Source organism: Pseudopipra pipra, chromosome 4, assembly GCF_036250125.1.
Source record: "Pseudopipra pipra isolate bDixPip1 chromosome 4, bDixPip1.hap1, whole genome shotgun sequence".
Taxonomy (NCBI): Eukaryota; Metazoa; Chordata; class Aves; order Passeriformes; family Pipridae; genus Pseudopipra; species Pseudopipra pipra.
In genome coordinates this window covers 38,526,319-38,541,173 of record NC_087552.1, presented here as the reverse complement: position 1 = coordinate 38,541,173, position 14,855 = coordinate 38,526,319, and the positions used below count along the sequence as shown (strand labels likewise).

General features: G+C 39.7%; 1 protein-coding gene across 1 annotated transcript in view; it reads right to left on the bottom strand.

Annotated features, from left to right (window-relative positions):
* The window catches only part of GALNT7 (polypeptide N-acetylgalactosaminyltransferase 7), a 112,945-nt gene extending 98,354 nt beyond the window's left edge, over positions 1 to 14,591 (bottom strand). The window contains exon 1 of the mRNA XM_064652478.1: positions 5,676 to 14,591. The gene's annotated coding sequence lies outside the window, so the exon portion shown is untranslated. The remainder of the gene's footprint in view (positions 1 to 5,675) is intronic.
* Between the last annotated feature and the right edge of the window lie 264 nt (positions 14,592 to 14,855).

Genomic DNA, 14,855 nt, shown 5'->3' with positions numbered 1-14,855 from the left:
CATTTTAACATTCATATCATCTTGCTTCTTTGAGAACATATTTGAAAATTCAAAATCCATATCTAAAGCAGTAATGAATTCTGTGACAAGTTACAGCTTTTATTACTGTTAAGTTGCTTAATTCTCTAAGACCCCTGATGCTGAAATACCTGCAGCTGTTCAGTACCAATGACTCAGTATTTAATCTCTGAAAATACAAGTATCTTTTGTGCATCAAATACTGTATACTGCTTTTCTGGGTAGTATTTTAATAAGCTTTCATCACTACTTTTAACCAATGATTCTCAAGGTCCACAGGCTAGATGATGAATATGTATAAATCATGCAGCTCCAAATACATCAAAGAAAATATGTTCATTTGTCCCAGGATTTGGCTTCTTACTTCCAGTTTTACCAGGCTTTTCTTTAACTAATCTTGCAAATGCCTTAACCACATCCAATTCCTACTGTACTCCTCTCAATCCCTTTCAATTACCTCCTTCTTAACATATAACAACCACTCCATAATATTTCCTTGTAAATTCTTTTAAATCTTGATTTTTCTTCTTCCTCTTTTTTTTTTTTTTTTTAATAAATTGGCTGATTGTTAGGAGCATTTGTAACTCTTTGAAATTGTACTTCCGAATGCATTGTGGTATGTTGACTCTAAGGGCTAAAGTTTCTAAGCAGCTTTCAGAATAATGAGATTTGTGGGCATGACTCCCTTGCACTGCTATAAAGGTTTACTCTTTGGAGCTAAAAGATTTTCAAAAAATCAGTTTCTTTGTGCTGCTGGCTTGTAAACACTGTGCTTGGAGCATGCATCCTTTACAGCACAGTTACCCTTTTCTCTTTCAAGTTACTTATCATGCCTGAGGAGCTTGTGAACATCTACCCTTAACATGCAATTCTATAACTTGAGGGTGCATCGTCTTTAGCAGCAGCTTTTGCCCAGTTTGCCTCCACTTTGCAAGTAGCATTTATGTGCATAAAATATTTGCACTACACATTTCGTTAATGGGCGACTCATTCTCTTTCCTTATCTGACCACATTTCCACTGATAAGTGGAATAACTTGTAGATATCTTAGGTAAAGTATAAGTGGCAGCAACTTGTAGATATCTTATGTAAAGTTTCAGTTCAACTGAAAACAGTAGATTCATGTGCCACATTTTCAAGTTAGCAACGCCTAAAATGTTGATCTAAAATTCCTGGGTTTTGCAGACTGGCTTGGTTGCTACCATTGTTCTGACACTTCATATTATTATTTCACATGAAGTTTCATGACAAGTAAGCCTACCTCACATGCAACTGTTGCCTGCAGTATGTTTCACGTGATTCGGGCTGGGTTTGCCGAGTCTAACCTTGTGTGCCTTTGTTTGCTCTTGCACTGATGCTGTGGCACAGGTATGCCAGCGTGCCACCAAACAAGGTGGGTTGGCTTCAGTGATTATGCCAGTTGGTGCTGGAGTATTTGCATTGTCTGAGGTCAGCCCAGCACTCCTCCATCCACACCTGCCACTGTGTGCACTCTGGGTGCTGCAGGGCAGTCGTCAATCTGAAATCCAACTTCCTGATGCTCCTGATGCAATCCAGGATGCAGCCACGTATTATTGCTTTTTTATTTCTTTCACCTACCTCCTCTAGCCCAATGAAACCACATCTCATCCTGCTGTTTTCTTCAGAGCTAGTCAAAGCACGTGCTGAAGCCCTTTTCATCCCCCAAAAGCATATTATTCTACTGCTTCCTCCATATACCACATTTTGAGTTCCAAGTTTTTGCCTCGGCAGCAGCTTTTGGTTAACTAGCTGATTCTGTTAATAATGAGGTATGGGAAACATATTTACAAATAATTGGAGAATAAGAATGCTATGCAAGCCTCTTGGAACTGAGAGAAGGAAAAAAGCTATCTAGTACTTATATAGGTTTTTACACACAGCCTCACTTGCCCTCCACTTTCCTCAGGGATTATGGGATAGTCACTTTACGATGACACTGTTATCATGAAGTTACACATATGCCTAAGTCATTTTATAACCCAGGTACTGGTGCTTGTGTTGTGACTGTCACGCTGCCCAAAGCTGTAGAAGTGTATTGACTTTTCCATAATTAAGACAGCAATACCCACTGATTGGATTTAACTGTTCACTGAAGGAAAAAAAAAACAAAAAAACACCGAAACTCTTTTGCTGCAGACTCCTAAAGACCTTGGAACATGTTATGGATACAAGAATGACATGCATAGACATGAAAAGCTGAAAGACAGGTTGAAAATTAAAGCATAAAAAAAAGTAAAGACTGTTGAGTATTTCCACACCCTAAGGTGTTTAGAAGGCTTCATTCGTATCTATTCCTTATAACAACTGTGCTTTTATACTTATTTTTTAAATCCCTCACTTCTCAGTAATACAACTGTAACACCAAATATGTTGTAGGTATCTTAAAGTGTTTTCATTTCAAAGGAAAAAAGTTTCCTGCATTCAGAATCACCTACTTGCTTAGCATGCACTGGGAGTAGAGGAGGTTGCAGTATTAAGAATGTGTCTGAATCCTCAATTACATATGCCCATCCAGCACCTTTGAGTTTATTTTCTTTAAATACAGAGGCTTTGGAGAGGGGGTGGTGGTGGCATCTTTTTGCTTCATTTTGCTGCTCAGTGATGTGACTTCGCATAGCTGTTTTAGGGCAGGCAAAGGAAAGGAGACCAGAGTCAGGCTTTTGTTCCTTGGCCAGCACAGCGTTTCAGGTCAGTGAGCCAGGCTGCATTTGCTGCTGCACATTCAGCTTCTCCCCCGTATTAACCCCAGCAGCCTCAATACACCTTCTTAGGGGGAGGAAAAATGCTTTTCTTCCCAACCAGGTTGTTGCCAGATATAGTTTATACAGGTTTAAGGAAGAATTGCACAAATGCTTAAAGCATGCAAGAGTGAACTCCTGCAATCATATACAGCCTTAAACATGAAAAAATGCTTCAAGAATTTTAATTCTTTAAAAAGCTTTCCAATCAGAGGATCTGGTAAATGGACCCAACAGTTCCCACAACTTCAGCATGTCATAAGCGGTGGGACTAAGCTGTCTCTGATGTCCCCAGATCTGGTACTGTAAGAAGCATCCCCAAAAGCGGTGTTTTACATCTGGTCTGCCAAGTGCTGGTGTGGAACACTGCAGAAAATAAGCCAAAGAAAAGATATTTTCTCCTTTTTGACACTAGCTTTTGCCGTTCTAGGGCTTTTTCTGTAAGGTTTCAGTCCTTGCAGCTTACGAATAAATTCTAGCTGTGACAACTAAAGAAAAACAGAATCTTCCCATCTTTGTTCCCCAAACCCTGTCACTCTCCACTCCCCCACAAAACATGACAAGAACTCAAATAGCTCTAAAGTCAATATAAGCATATTAAAAATACACTTTATGAGATAAACTGGAAATTTGGTATGCTTGCCATTGGCAAACTATTTTGCCTTTCCAGCTTCAGACTTGTGCCTCTTCCTCTTTCTTTGAGGATAAAGCTCCCCAGGGTTTCTAAAGGACTCCAGTGACCTTTACAGACTCAGCTGGCTTTTTCAGCAGGCAGCACTTCTGTTGCCATGGTAGTGGGAGCCAGGGCCCCAGCTCCAGTCAGAAGGGTTGGGGACTTTCTTCTGACACATCATTACCACAAGTAATACAGAAATTAGGTAAGGATATATAGATGTTGCCTGAGTTATCTGATATGGCATATCTTGCTGCAGATGTCATTTATGGAGCAAATTACTTTTTTGTGAATTTGGTAATGCAAAAAGTTCATTTTGGGAGCTCTTCTACTCTTAATCAACTTCCCCTTGGCCTGAGAGCACGTGCTTCAGAACAGTGAGTGGTAGTGTACTCTGTAAGGAGAAAAAGAGCAGCTCCATCTTGTTGGGCATAAGCAAAGTACCAATAGATATTCTCCTTGCAAACTTTATTTCATTAAGAACGATCAGACTTCTTGCCCCCAGCCCATAAGCAGCTGCTGTTCACAGTCAGATTCACAAGCCATCAAGCATTGTGGAGCCCAAGAACCTTCGCTGGCATTTGGCTTTTCAGATGGGAACATCTCCATGCAAGTAAGTTCATATTTGGTCCTTGCACACAGCTGTCACTGTTACAATCAATAAAGCTTAAAGAGAGGTCTGCCATACAGTTTTGTGACCAGATGCACTCTAATGACAGCAGTACAAAATTCCTTTGTGCCAGTTCCCTCAGATCACGGGACATGGAGCAAGAGATGGCAAGAGTCTGCCCAAGGGCTATGCACTAACTCGACTCTTCCTAGTCCCTCTTGCTCCCTTCTGGTTCCTCCCCTTCTCCGTAATTTTTGAAAAAATAGGTGCTGTGTGGAGGTTTTTTTGTCCTCCAGTCAACTGATGAGGAAATTTGAGATCATGTGGGTTTTTTTGGTTGTTTGGTTAGTTGGGGTTTTGTGGTTTGGGTTTGTTTGTTTGGGGTTTTTTGTTTGTTTTGTTTTGTGGTTTTTTTTTTAAAGCCAGAGAAAAGAGAGTGACTAAGATCCATTCTCAGTGAAAATGTTCTTCTTTGGTGAATGTTGGTGAATAGTGTAAGACTACTAAACTAAAAAAGGCAAAGAGGTTAAGTTTCCTATGTTGCTTAAGAGCAGAACACTTATGAGCTTGTGCTGACCCTTCCCAGAGAAGGAAATAAAGACTATGATCTACTAAAAAAAAAAAATTCCAAAAAACCCCCACAAGAAGTTAAACACGCCTTACATGCCACATGCTATAAAAACTAAGATCTAAATCACTACAGCTTTTCACAGAATATAAATTCAAAGATGCCAGACAAAATCTAATCCTTTTACTTACAGAAAACTGCTTAGCACACAAACAAAACCCTTACTTTAAAAAAAAAAATGTAATTTTTAAATGTATACACACACTGCTGTTAAATGGTCTGTAAATTGCTGCTCTTCTGGGCAGAGTAAATATTTTGTGATAAACTGTTGTCTCTTCATCTGAAATGCAAACTGTTACCTTTATTAATCATAAAAGACAATGCTTTTTTAAAAAATGAGCTGCTGTATTTGTATATGCCAACCACTGTGCTCAGACACCAAGTAAAGAATATCATGGCAGGCAAACAATAGATAAATATTTAGTTTCCCTTGCTTCAAATGTGCTTTAAGAAGGGAAATATTTTACTTTAGATTTACTTTGATGGAAGCTCTCAGGGGAACTGAAAATGTTACAGACCTCATTCATAGCTAGACTTCCCTTAATTTCATCACACATGCACTGACAAGACTGTTCTAAGAATCACCACAGCTTCAGCCTTTCAGGTGTAAGCTCGCTGAAGATTATCTAATAATGAGTCAGGTGAAGGTCTAATGCAAGAGAAAAATTTTTTGCATGGAACAAAAATTCAGCAACATTCCCTACACCAAAAGCAGCTAGCATAAAGGACACAAAATTTATGGTTGTTGCTTTTCATTTACTGGAAATCGGAATGTGGCAGCTCCAGAAACAACACTCACACTTCTAGTATCTTGCATTTCTTAACAGAAGAGCTTTGCCTCCCCACCTTCCCCTCCCCCAAGCTGCTATTTCAGAAACAGTTAAATAGACAGTTCTTGCTCTCAGGTCTACAACTGCAAATGACTTCATGAGCACCCTTATGATACTGACACTTGACATGCCAACATGAAGAAGTTTAATCACTGACCTGATTTTGGGTTGATGTGGTCTTTTTTCAGTTGTGTGTCCCAGTCTTTGGAGAGTCAGGGTCATATCTTCTGAGAGGGCTGCAAATGTAGGTTTCTTGGCATGAAAATGGTGAAGCCACAGCTGGTCACTAAGTAGGAGGTAGAAACAGGAACCCCTGAGTGAGACAGCTAAAAAAAACCCATACAACCAAACTCTGAGCATGAATCTGCAAAAGACTTTAAGTAATCTTTGGTATAGTCTGTTGCTGTGTGGGATGATGAGAAGCTAGCAGTTCCCCCTCTGATTGCACTCTCCTGTCCTGGTAGTGCCAGCATGGACCCTGTTGGGTCACCTGAAGCATGTGGGGTGGCCTAAGGAAGCACTTCAGGGGGATGTCCAATGACAACTGGTTTCCTGCTCTCAATTTGGGTACTGGGAAGCATCGAGGAGATAAGAATAACCAAGTAATCCAGATATAGGGGGCATTTTCTCCTCTAGTTCAGGCAGTAGCTACAGAGCCAACCTCTGGCAAAGGGCTGCAAGTAATTACCTTGAAGGTGCTACTACTGGGGTTAGTCCCCCAGTGGCACTTTCTCAACTCTTCCCACTTCTCTGGGAAGTTGAGAGACACTGTTGGGAGACATTGTCCTTCTGCTTGTCAGTTTTGCTTCCCCCCTGCCAAAATGAAGTTTACCCTGGCATTTCCTTGATGTAGAAGCTCATTTGTTCTAAATCAGGAGACATGTTTAACTAAGACAGTAGTAAATGTCACTTGAGAATCACTTAGTCTGGCAGAATTAAAAACAGTATTAAAAACACCTGTTTTCCCCCCTCATCTTGAAAGACAAAAAGAAATAAGCTAGTTGGAGTAATCATCCACATACAAACACCCCACCAGATACCATCTTCTGAATCCACTTACCAAGGCCTTCAGTTGAAGAGGTCACTACAATTCCCCTTCAATACCAAAGAGGAGATACTGCTGCTGACCAGGAGCACATAGACCCGTCTCCTTCTCACCCAGCTGGGACAGCTTGTTGTCCAGAGCTCATAGCATTACCCATTGTGCAGAATAGCAACACATCTCCAGCCGGTGCACAGAATTACCAGTCAGAAGTAGGGATGTAAGCACCACCACTAGGTAGCTAATGTACAGAAATACTTCACAGACTGATGGCTTTTCATGATGGAAATTCAGAGGCAGCTGCCCTATTCAAGCACTTACAAATGGCTGCTGCTATGGTAGAGCTGTATCTGTAGGCTGAGATCTTGTAGCTGCTGCTGACCTCCTCTGTCAGAGAAAACTCCTGCCTCTGCAAGGAGCTGCCCACCTGAGAGGATCACAAACTGCCCTCACCCTTCCCCATCCACAGGCATCGCAGAGGACAAAGGGAGGCCAGAAGGTAGGAGCCAGACTTGGATCCTCCCTTTCTTGACTAGCAGGAATATATGTGGCAGCATCTCAGCCTTGAAGTAAAAGAAAAGACAAAGCAGAAGCGTGTCCAGTCTTCTTGTCCTTCTTCCCACACCAAAAAGCTGCATTTGGAGTTAATAAACATGCTCCAGTAACTACCATGTAACTCTTGTCTATCACTGATCCTTGCAGAGACAGCACACTCATTTCAGAACAAGATGCAGTTCCTTCTACTTTCTTTTCCTCCTGTTTAAAGTCTTATTACCCTCCTGATGCACTCTTACCTGCAAGAGCTCTTTAAAGCTTTTTCCTTGAAGGTTTGCACCTGATGTTATCAAAGATAATTAGATAATTGACACACAATTCACACAAGGCTCTCTGGTTTCTTTATACATGGTGTTTTCCTCCGGCTGTGAACTCCAAATGATACAAATGGGAAAATTCTCTGTTGTTTTACAGCTTTTAAATTTAGGCTACATTAAAACTAATGCCTAATTGATTTTGATGTATCTAAAGCACTTTACTGTTCTTTTAATAATAATTTTTCTTTGTTCCTAGTTGTTCCCTCACTAAGGGTAGTGCCTGTAATGTTAATGACTCCAGTCTCATGAAGGACTTGATAGAAGTTTTTCTTATTTGTACATCCCCCTCACTTATAATTTGTTTTGTTGTTATAATCACTGTTTCAGTCTATCATCACTATTGGAAGATATTTACCAGGTTTGTTCAGTAGAACTGCCTGTAAGAAATTAGTCCTGAACAGCTTAAGTAGAAAGGTTAGGTAGAAAATAACTATTTTTTTTCCTGATTGTGAACGTCTTCAGTTTACATTGGACTACAGTACCCTTTTAAGCTCTCTAGACAAGGAACGCTCACATGTTTTCAATGCATGCTTATAGTTTTCTTAGTTTTGCTATTTTTGATGTTCGGAGGTCTTTGGAAGCAATGTTCACTTTAACTGCTCCCCCAGAAAGCTGCCTGAATAAACACAAATTAGATTGTGTCCAGTTAAAACCTACCTCAACTATGCCATATGTAGTGGATGTCAGGGATGAATTTAATAACTAATTTAGATTAGAAGCTTTTAGGATAGAGGTACGGCACTGAAGAACTGAAGTGTGTGGGTATGCATAAAATTTAGTTATAGGGCTTAAGGCAAAGAGACAAAAATAAAAAAGAAAAAGAAAAATAATTCCTTTAAGATAAATAATACATAAGCAACTCTTCCTTCCCTAGTCTTTGAAGGTGATTGATTGACTAATCATGCTCTTCTGTATGACTCTTAAACTTCTGCAGTTAATCCTCCTGAGGAAGATGATGTATTTTATGTCTCATTAGTTGTAGGCAGAAAAAGAACCAGTGGTGCTGGGAATTTCTAGGTTGGAGGTTTTTTTGTTGTTGTTGTTGTTGCTTTTTTTTTAAAATTTGGCATGGAAGTGGAACAAGTAAATCTTGACTTACATGACTTTTTACTGGAATCAAGTTCTCACAAACTTTTTCAATGCTTCCTTACTTGTCACTCGAGGACTATTACACCAGTATATCTGTTTTGTCCTCACTTCTGTATTTGCCTCTTATTTAAGTGGCCATTCAAGATATGATTTAAGGTGTTGCCAGAGCTAACAGTGCTCTTTGTTAAAGAAGAGGACTTTGGCTTCTCTTTCTGTTGATATTACACAGCTGGCATGGCTGGGGGCTGTGGGAACATGAGCAGCCATATGGCCCTGGGCAGCCCTGCAGCTGGTTGGGCTTGTCTGGTTCTTCGCCCACCCACAGCAGGTTATTTTGGCAGCAGTAGATGTACCACAAACTGAAAAATTAATGCTGTAGCTTCTGAGAGGTATTTATTCATTCACATCATGGTAATCTTTTTGAAACTGCTCTTTAGCAATCTTTTACTTTGTATTCTGTAACATAATACATCCAAATATAAAATAGGACAGGCGTACAATTTTTATTCCATAGTTGAGCTTCTTAATTACAGTCCAGAAATTTACAGGCATGTGCTCTCTGTAAACCCTTTAAGCATGTCTTGAAAACTTTATTTTATGCATTAGTAAGTTGGTCAAAGCTTCTACAGCTGTTGTTTAATAACATCTAAACCAACTATCTTAGACCAGTCAGCACAGAAGTGTATATTTTCCTTTACTTATTATAATTTATATATTACTAACTGTAGTCTATTGTATAATACTTCAAATGCACACACCTGAAAACATTTTCCCCATTTTTTCAGAAAGCTATATTTCCTAAATTCCAATAACCAAAGAATCTGACCTTGATTCACAGAAAATTAGACAACTCCATTTTACTTGTTGAACTCTACCAGCTGCCTATCAGCCCAGATCATTACTGGCTGTCTTGCCTACTGGGATATTGGACAGAGATTACACAAAGTTGTCTTCAGCTCTTCTTGGCCCTTTATATATAATTTATAATAGTTTAATTGCCAGGGAATGTTTTGTCCCGAATGTTGTTTAACAGCAAGTGAAGGCTTTAATTCCAGACTCTCAGAAAAGTGAGAGAAATGGATGTTTTGCAGGATACCTGCAGGAAAGGGTATTCACAAAGATGCCTAGAAAATACTCTGACCATCAGAAAGGCTAGTTGATAAATAGAAGCAACTCAGAGACTCAGAAGGGACCACATGTTTCTATTTTGCCACCTAATGCTTGGTAAACCGTGCGTGTGTGTGTGTGTGTTTATGTGGACTGGACTGCTGTGAAGTGTTGAGAGATGTGCTGTGAACCACATCACTTGGAGAGCTGGGCAATATTGAGCTACTTTAGCCAACAGAGTTTGAGGTGGAAAACTGCAGGTCAGGCCAAAGTTGGAAGGAATGTACCCCCTGCCAGGACAACAACTGTGGAGAACAACCCCCAAAGAATGGGTTTATACAGCTATGGTGCAGATTTGTATGAAAAACTGGCAGCAGAGCCCTGATGAAGCATCATTACTCTTCTAGGTGTAGATTAACATTATATGTTTTGATGCAGAGCAGTAGCTGCAATAGGGAGGCTGATACGACAGGAATAAAGGAAAACAAGTTTTAGAATCATAGAACGGTTTAGGTTGGAAACGACCTTAAAGATCATCTAGTTCCAATCCCTCTGCCATGGGCAGGGACACCTTCCACTAGACCAGGTTGCTCAGAACTCCATCCAACCTCGCCTTAAACATTTCCAAGGATGGGACATCCACAACTTCTTTGGGCAACCTGTTCCAGTGCCTCACCAGCATCACAGTAAAGAATTCAGCCTTCTCTTTTCCAGGCTGCACAAACCCAATTGTGTTAGTCTTTCCTCACTGGAGAAGTACTTTGTCCCTCTAATCATCCTGGTGGCTCTCCTCTGGATTCGCTCCAACAGGTCCATGTCCTTCCTGTGCTGGGGGCCCCAGAGCTGGATGCAGCACTCCAGGTGGAGTCTCACGAGAGTGGAGGAGAGGGGTAGAATCGCTTCCTTTGACCTGCTGACCACGCTGCTTTTGATGCAGCCCAGGATACAACTGGCTTTCTGGGCTGCAAGTGCACATTGCGACCACACATTGCCAGCTCATGTCCATTTAGGGGGACTTACTTTTCTTTTGTATGAAATCCCCCTTCCTTGGCTGACAATTCTTTTAAAAGTGCATTTGTACAGCCTTTACACTGGTACTCTGATTTCCTAGGAACTTGTTTAGTGAAGGGACATGGTACAACTTCTATCCATATGTTCTGGTTACAAATAAATGACTCTGGAGGTGCATAAAACCAAACAGGAAACCAGTGAAAGGATTCCTGTCTAGTAGGAAAGAAAAGGTGATGTTTTACTGCCATCTCTGTGAATGTTGCTTTGAAAATGGGAATCATTATAGATATTAACTTTGCTGACATGCTGGGGAATAAACTGGAGCCCTGTACATCTGTAAGCAAAAGCTGCTGCATGTTGGATAATCTCTCTCTTTTTGTGTTTTTGTAAAAAAAACCAACCCCTCTGACTCTTTGCAGCTTGACTAGAAGTTAACCTGTATCATGCATTCATCACAGATTATGCATCCATTTCAGATTTGCAATAATGCCTTCAGTTAAAGTTATTATAATCCCTTGGTGGCTTTCACAAACCACAATTTAATGTAATTCTGCTCAGTTTCTTGTATCTATGTTAGCTCAATATGGATAATCAAAAGATGAAAACCTGATGTCCAGACTAAGTTTGGCTGCTTCTATACATTAGTACAAAGTATATCCACTGACTAAGATGCTTCCTGTTCTTACATACTTCCTTCTCTGGGCAGTTCTGAATATTGAAGATGGGTGAGAAAGTAGATCACCAATGCAATTTTCTCCCTCAAGGATGTTTGACTCTCTGTGCTATGAGCTACAACTTTTCCATGAACGAAATCTGTAGTGAGACTGGCCCATAAGGACAGAACTTCTCAGGTGCATTTCTCCTCCCTATCCCACTGTTAGCCCAAGCCACTGTAAACCATGTACCCTGAGGCAGAAAGGCTTGTGGCTCTGCCCAGTCAAGATCAAAGCAGTTTTAGTTGCTTTTATCTTGAGGAGGGGATCTGCAACAGCAGAAATACCTTTGGAACAAACCAGAAAGGTGGGAAGAAAGAGAAACAGCATTCTGGCAGAATCCTGCAGATGGGAAGCCAGCAGAAGGGAAGAAACACCAAATAGGAAAAAAATAAATAAAATAACTGAATTGCAAGGAGCCATGAAGGCAGAGCCATAGCATTCGTGTTTTTTTTGAGAGCTGTATTTGATGTCTGAAGAGAAACACTTATTATCTTGATCCACACAGGGAGCAGGCAGAGCTATTTCGCACTGATCCGAGTTGACATTTTCTGAAAAATTTAGCTAAACACTTTTCCTCTTTCAAAAAAGCCTGAGATATAGAGAGATATTAATCTGAGGTAAAACAGTGATCATAATGTTCTGCTTCTACATACTACCCACAAAGTATCCTCAGGAACGTCCACACATACCTTTGGTGAAAAACTCAGAACCAACCTGGGGTCCAGCAAAGCTTTTCTCTAGTTGCCATCATGTATTTCACAATCAATACATTTCAGATTATCCAGTTTCTATTCTAAATTTAAGTCCTTGCAAGAGGACTTGATTGCCTCTCAGTTACTTAATATTTGTGATGGAAATAAACATGCAAGCTCTGCTATGAAGAAGTATCCAAAATTATCAGTGACTGACCTTTGTAGGTCATACTTCCTCCATATACAGAATTAAACCTGATTCCTGCTTCTTCCCTTTTACCACCTATTTCCTCCTTCCTCTCTCAATTAAACTGCCAAGTCCTAATCTCACCATTTGGCCTTTCACCTCCTTGAAAGCTCACAATTCCTGATCTTCTTAATCTAGGATCATTACCATCAATCAGTTCTTTAGGCAAGTGAAATCTTTTTTTCACAGAGGGATGCCAGAGGTCTACTGATCTTTCAGTCTGATAATATTGTTTTATTTCTAGTGCCAGTTGAGATTTTTGACTAAACTGTTGCTAGTGGCATATTTTGCCGATTAGATGCTCCTGACTGGTAAACAGAAATTTGCTTGAACTGTGGTTTCTTCCAGGTTGAGTCATTTACTGGGAGAGATGAAGGATTAACTTAATTAAATCAACTAATACTTTGACAAAGTGTTAGGGATCCTGCCAAGGTTAATGAGGGCTAAGGTTAATGAGGACCAAGTTTTCCTTTCCTATGTCTTAATATCTTTTAGATAGTAGACTTACTTACCAGACTTGCCTCACTTGCAGCTCCCCTCATATCCCTTACACTGTCTATGATATCCATCTCAACACCCTGTTCATCTACTTCTCTAAAATGGACCATTGGGACTTTTTCTACATCTTCTCTTGAGTACAAGCTTTTCTGCTGGCCCACTTTGCTAGGCTCCTTCTCATTCATCTGTTCTGTTAAGCTGGGCATTTACTACAGTGGCCACACAAAATAAACAAGCTTCTCTTTGTGTATAATTAACCTTGAGAATGCTGCAGTAACCACACCTTTAGGTAACACCTGTGTCCTCTTTATTCCCGTTGTCTGCATTGTTTTCATAAGGGCCACTGAAGCACCTACTGCACTACCAGGTCCTGTAAAAAAATACTAAGATAAAAGAAATCTTAAAACCAGCTAAGATCTTAAGGCATATCAGATCGCAATGTTTGAATGCAATTTTTTCAGGAGCGGTTCCTAGATTTTTTTCCTCTAGCACCATGCTGTCCACCTATTGTACCAAATGCTAGCAACACCATTTTCAGAAGGCCTGCCTCAGGAGTAGTACCACTAATATTAATGATACACTGAAAGAATAGAAAGCCACCACACAAAGCACATGTATTTTCTGAATGCAGCTGAAGCTTTGGAAATGTGATGCATTTTTCTCAATACCTCTAGCTACACATTCTCACTATTTGTTTTTACACAAGTTTCTTACTTTTTTGAGTTTTTTTCCCTATGTTCACATTTTCTTAAATTCAGTGCATTAGGAATTATGAAAGGGAAATATGAGATTACAGGAGACCTCAGGACAGATTTATGTATTAAATGTGGTTAAAAAAAACCCTGTCAGCAACTAACCACACAAATGCATTTTTTTTTAAATTAAAATTCTTCGATAGAAAGCACTACACACTAAAGACTTACTAAACTATATTACTTATTAGTCTAAAAATTTCCAGTTAAAATATATTATTTTTGCACAAGTTTAGCAAAATATTTTGGTAGACTAGACATAATAGCCAAGTGTTTTTCCTTGTTACCTTTTGGTTTATATTTGCTAATTTTTAAAAGGCCTTTCAAAACTTTCAGACAGGGTAAGATCCTGAAAACATTATATAAAAGCACTCTTGGACCCTTGTGCTCTTTCTAACAGGATATGAAACAGATTTGGAAGGGGGTTAAACAAATGAATTAATGAACATTATAATACTAATACCAGCTATAATAAAAGTTACTTCTGATCAGCCTATTTTGTTTTCAGAGGTTTTGAAATTATTTCCCAAACAACCTTGATGGATTACAAAGAAAAATAAAATCATTATCTTTTTTTTTTTAATGTACATCCTGCGTTCCCTCAAAAAATGCTAGGTTAACAGCATTATAGATGCTCTTTAAATAGAAAATGGATGCACCCCTGCTGTCAGCCACACTGAAAGCCTCCCAGTGCTGCCTTCCTAAAATGCTCCATCCCCAATCCATCTGGGTAGGTTAAAACAGTCCCTGTCACTCACTCCCTTGCAGAAATTATCAGTAAAAATGCAAATAAATTGCGATTATGAGTTTGTTTTTTTTTTTAAACAAAGGTAACGTCCACTCTTGCAGAAGTGCAACCCATCTAATCAATTTGGTCAAGCTATTTATATACTATTCTTCTATGATCTTCTGTGGCATCTGATTTCACTGAGGTCATGGAGACATTGATGCCTGGTAAATAGCCAGTAATCAAAGGTTGTTAAGTGCTTGTCAGCTTCCTTTCAAACTTAGTCTATCTTTATCGTGAGGCAGACTTAGTTCAGCAGCTACAGACCATTTATTCATAAACAGATAAAACCCAAGAATAATGCATTATTATCATGAAAATATCCATACTGTTGCCGAAACATTTGTTCTAAAGGAATCTTATTTTTCTGAAATAAGACTGTGGCCAGTGAAAAGTGATGCCTTATGCCTCTGCAACAAGGCTGCTCTCCCACACATGAAACATTTTGTTTCCCAGCTCCTCCTCTCTCCTTTAAGCCCTGTCCCTCAAGGCCTCTGTTTAGTTTAGATTCTAGAATACATGCA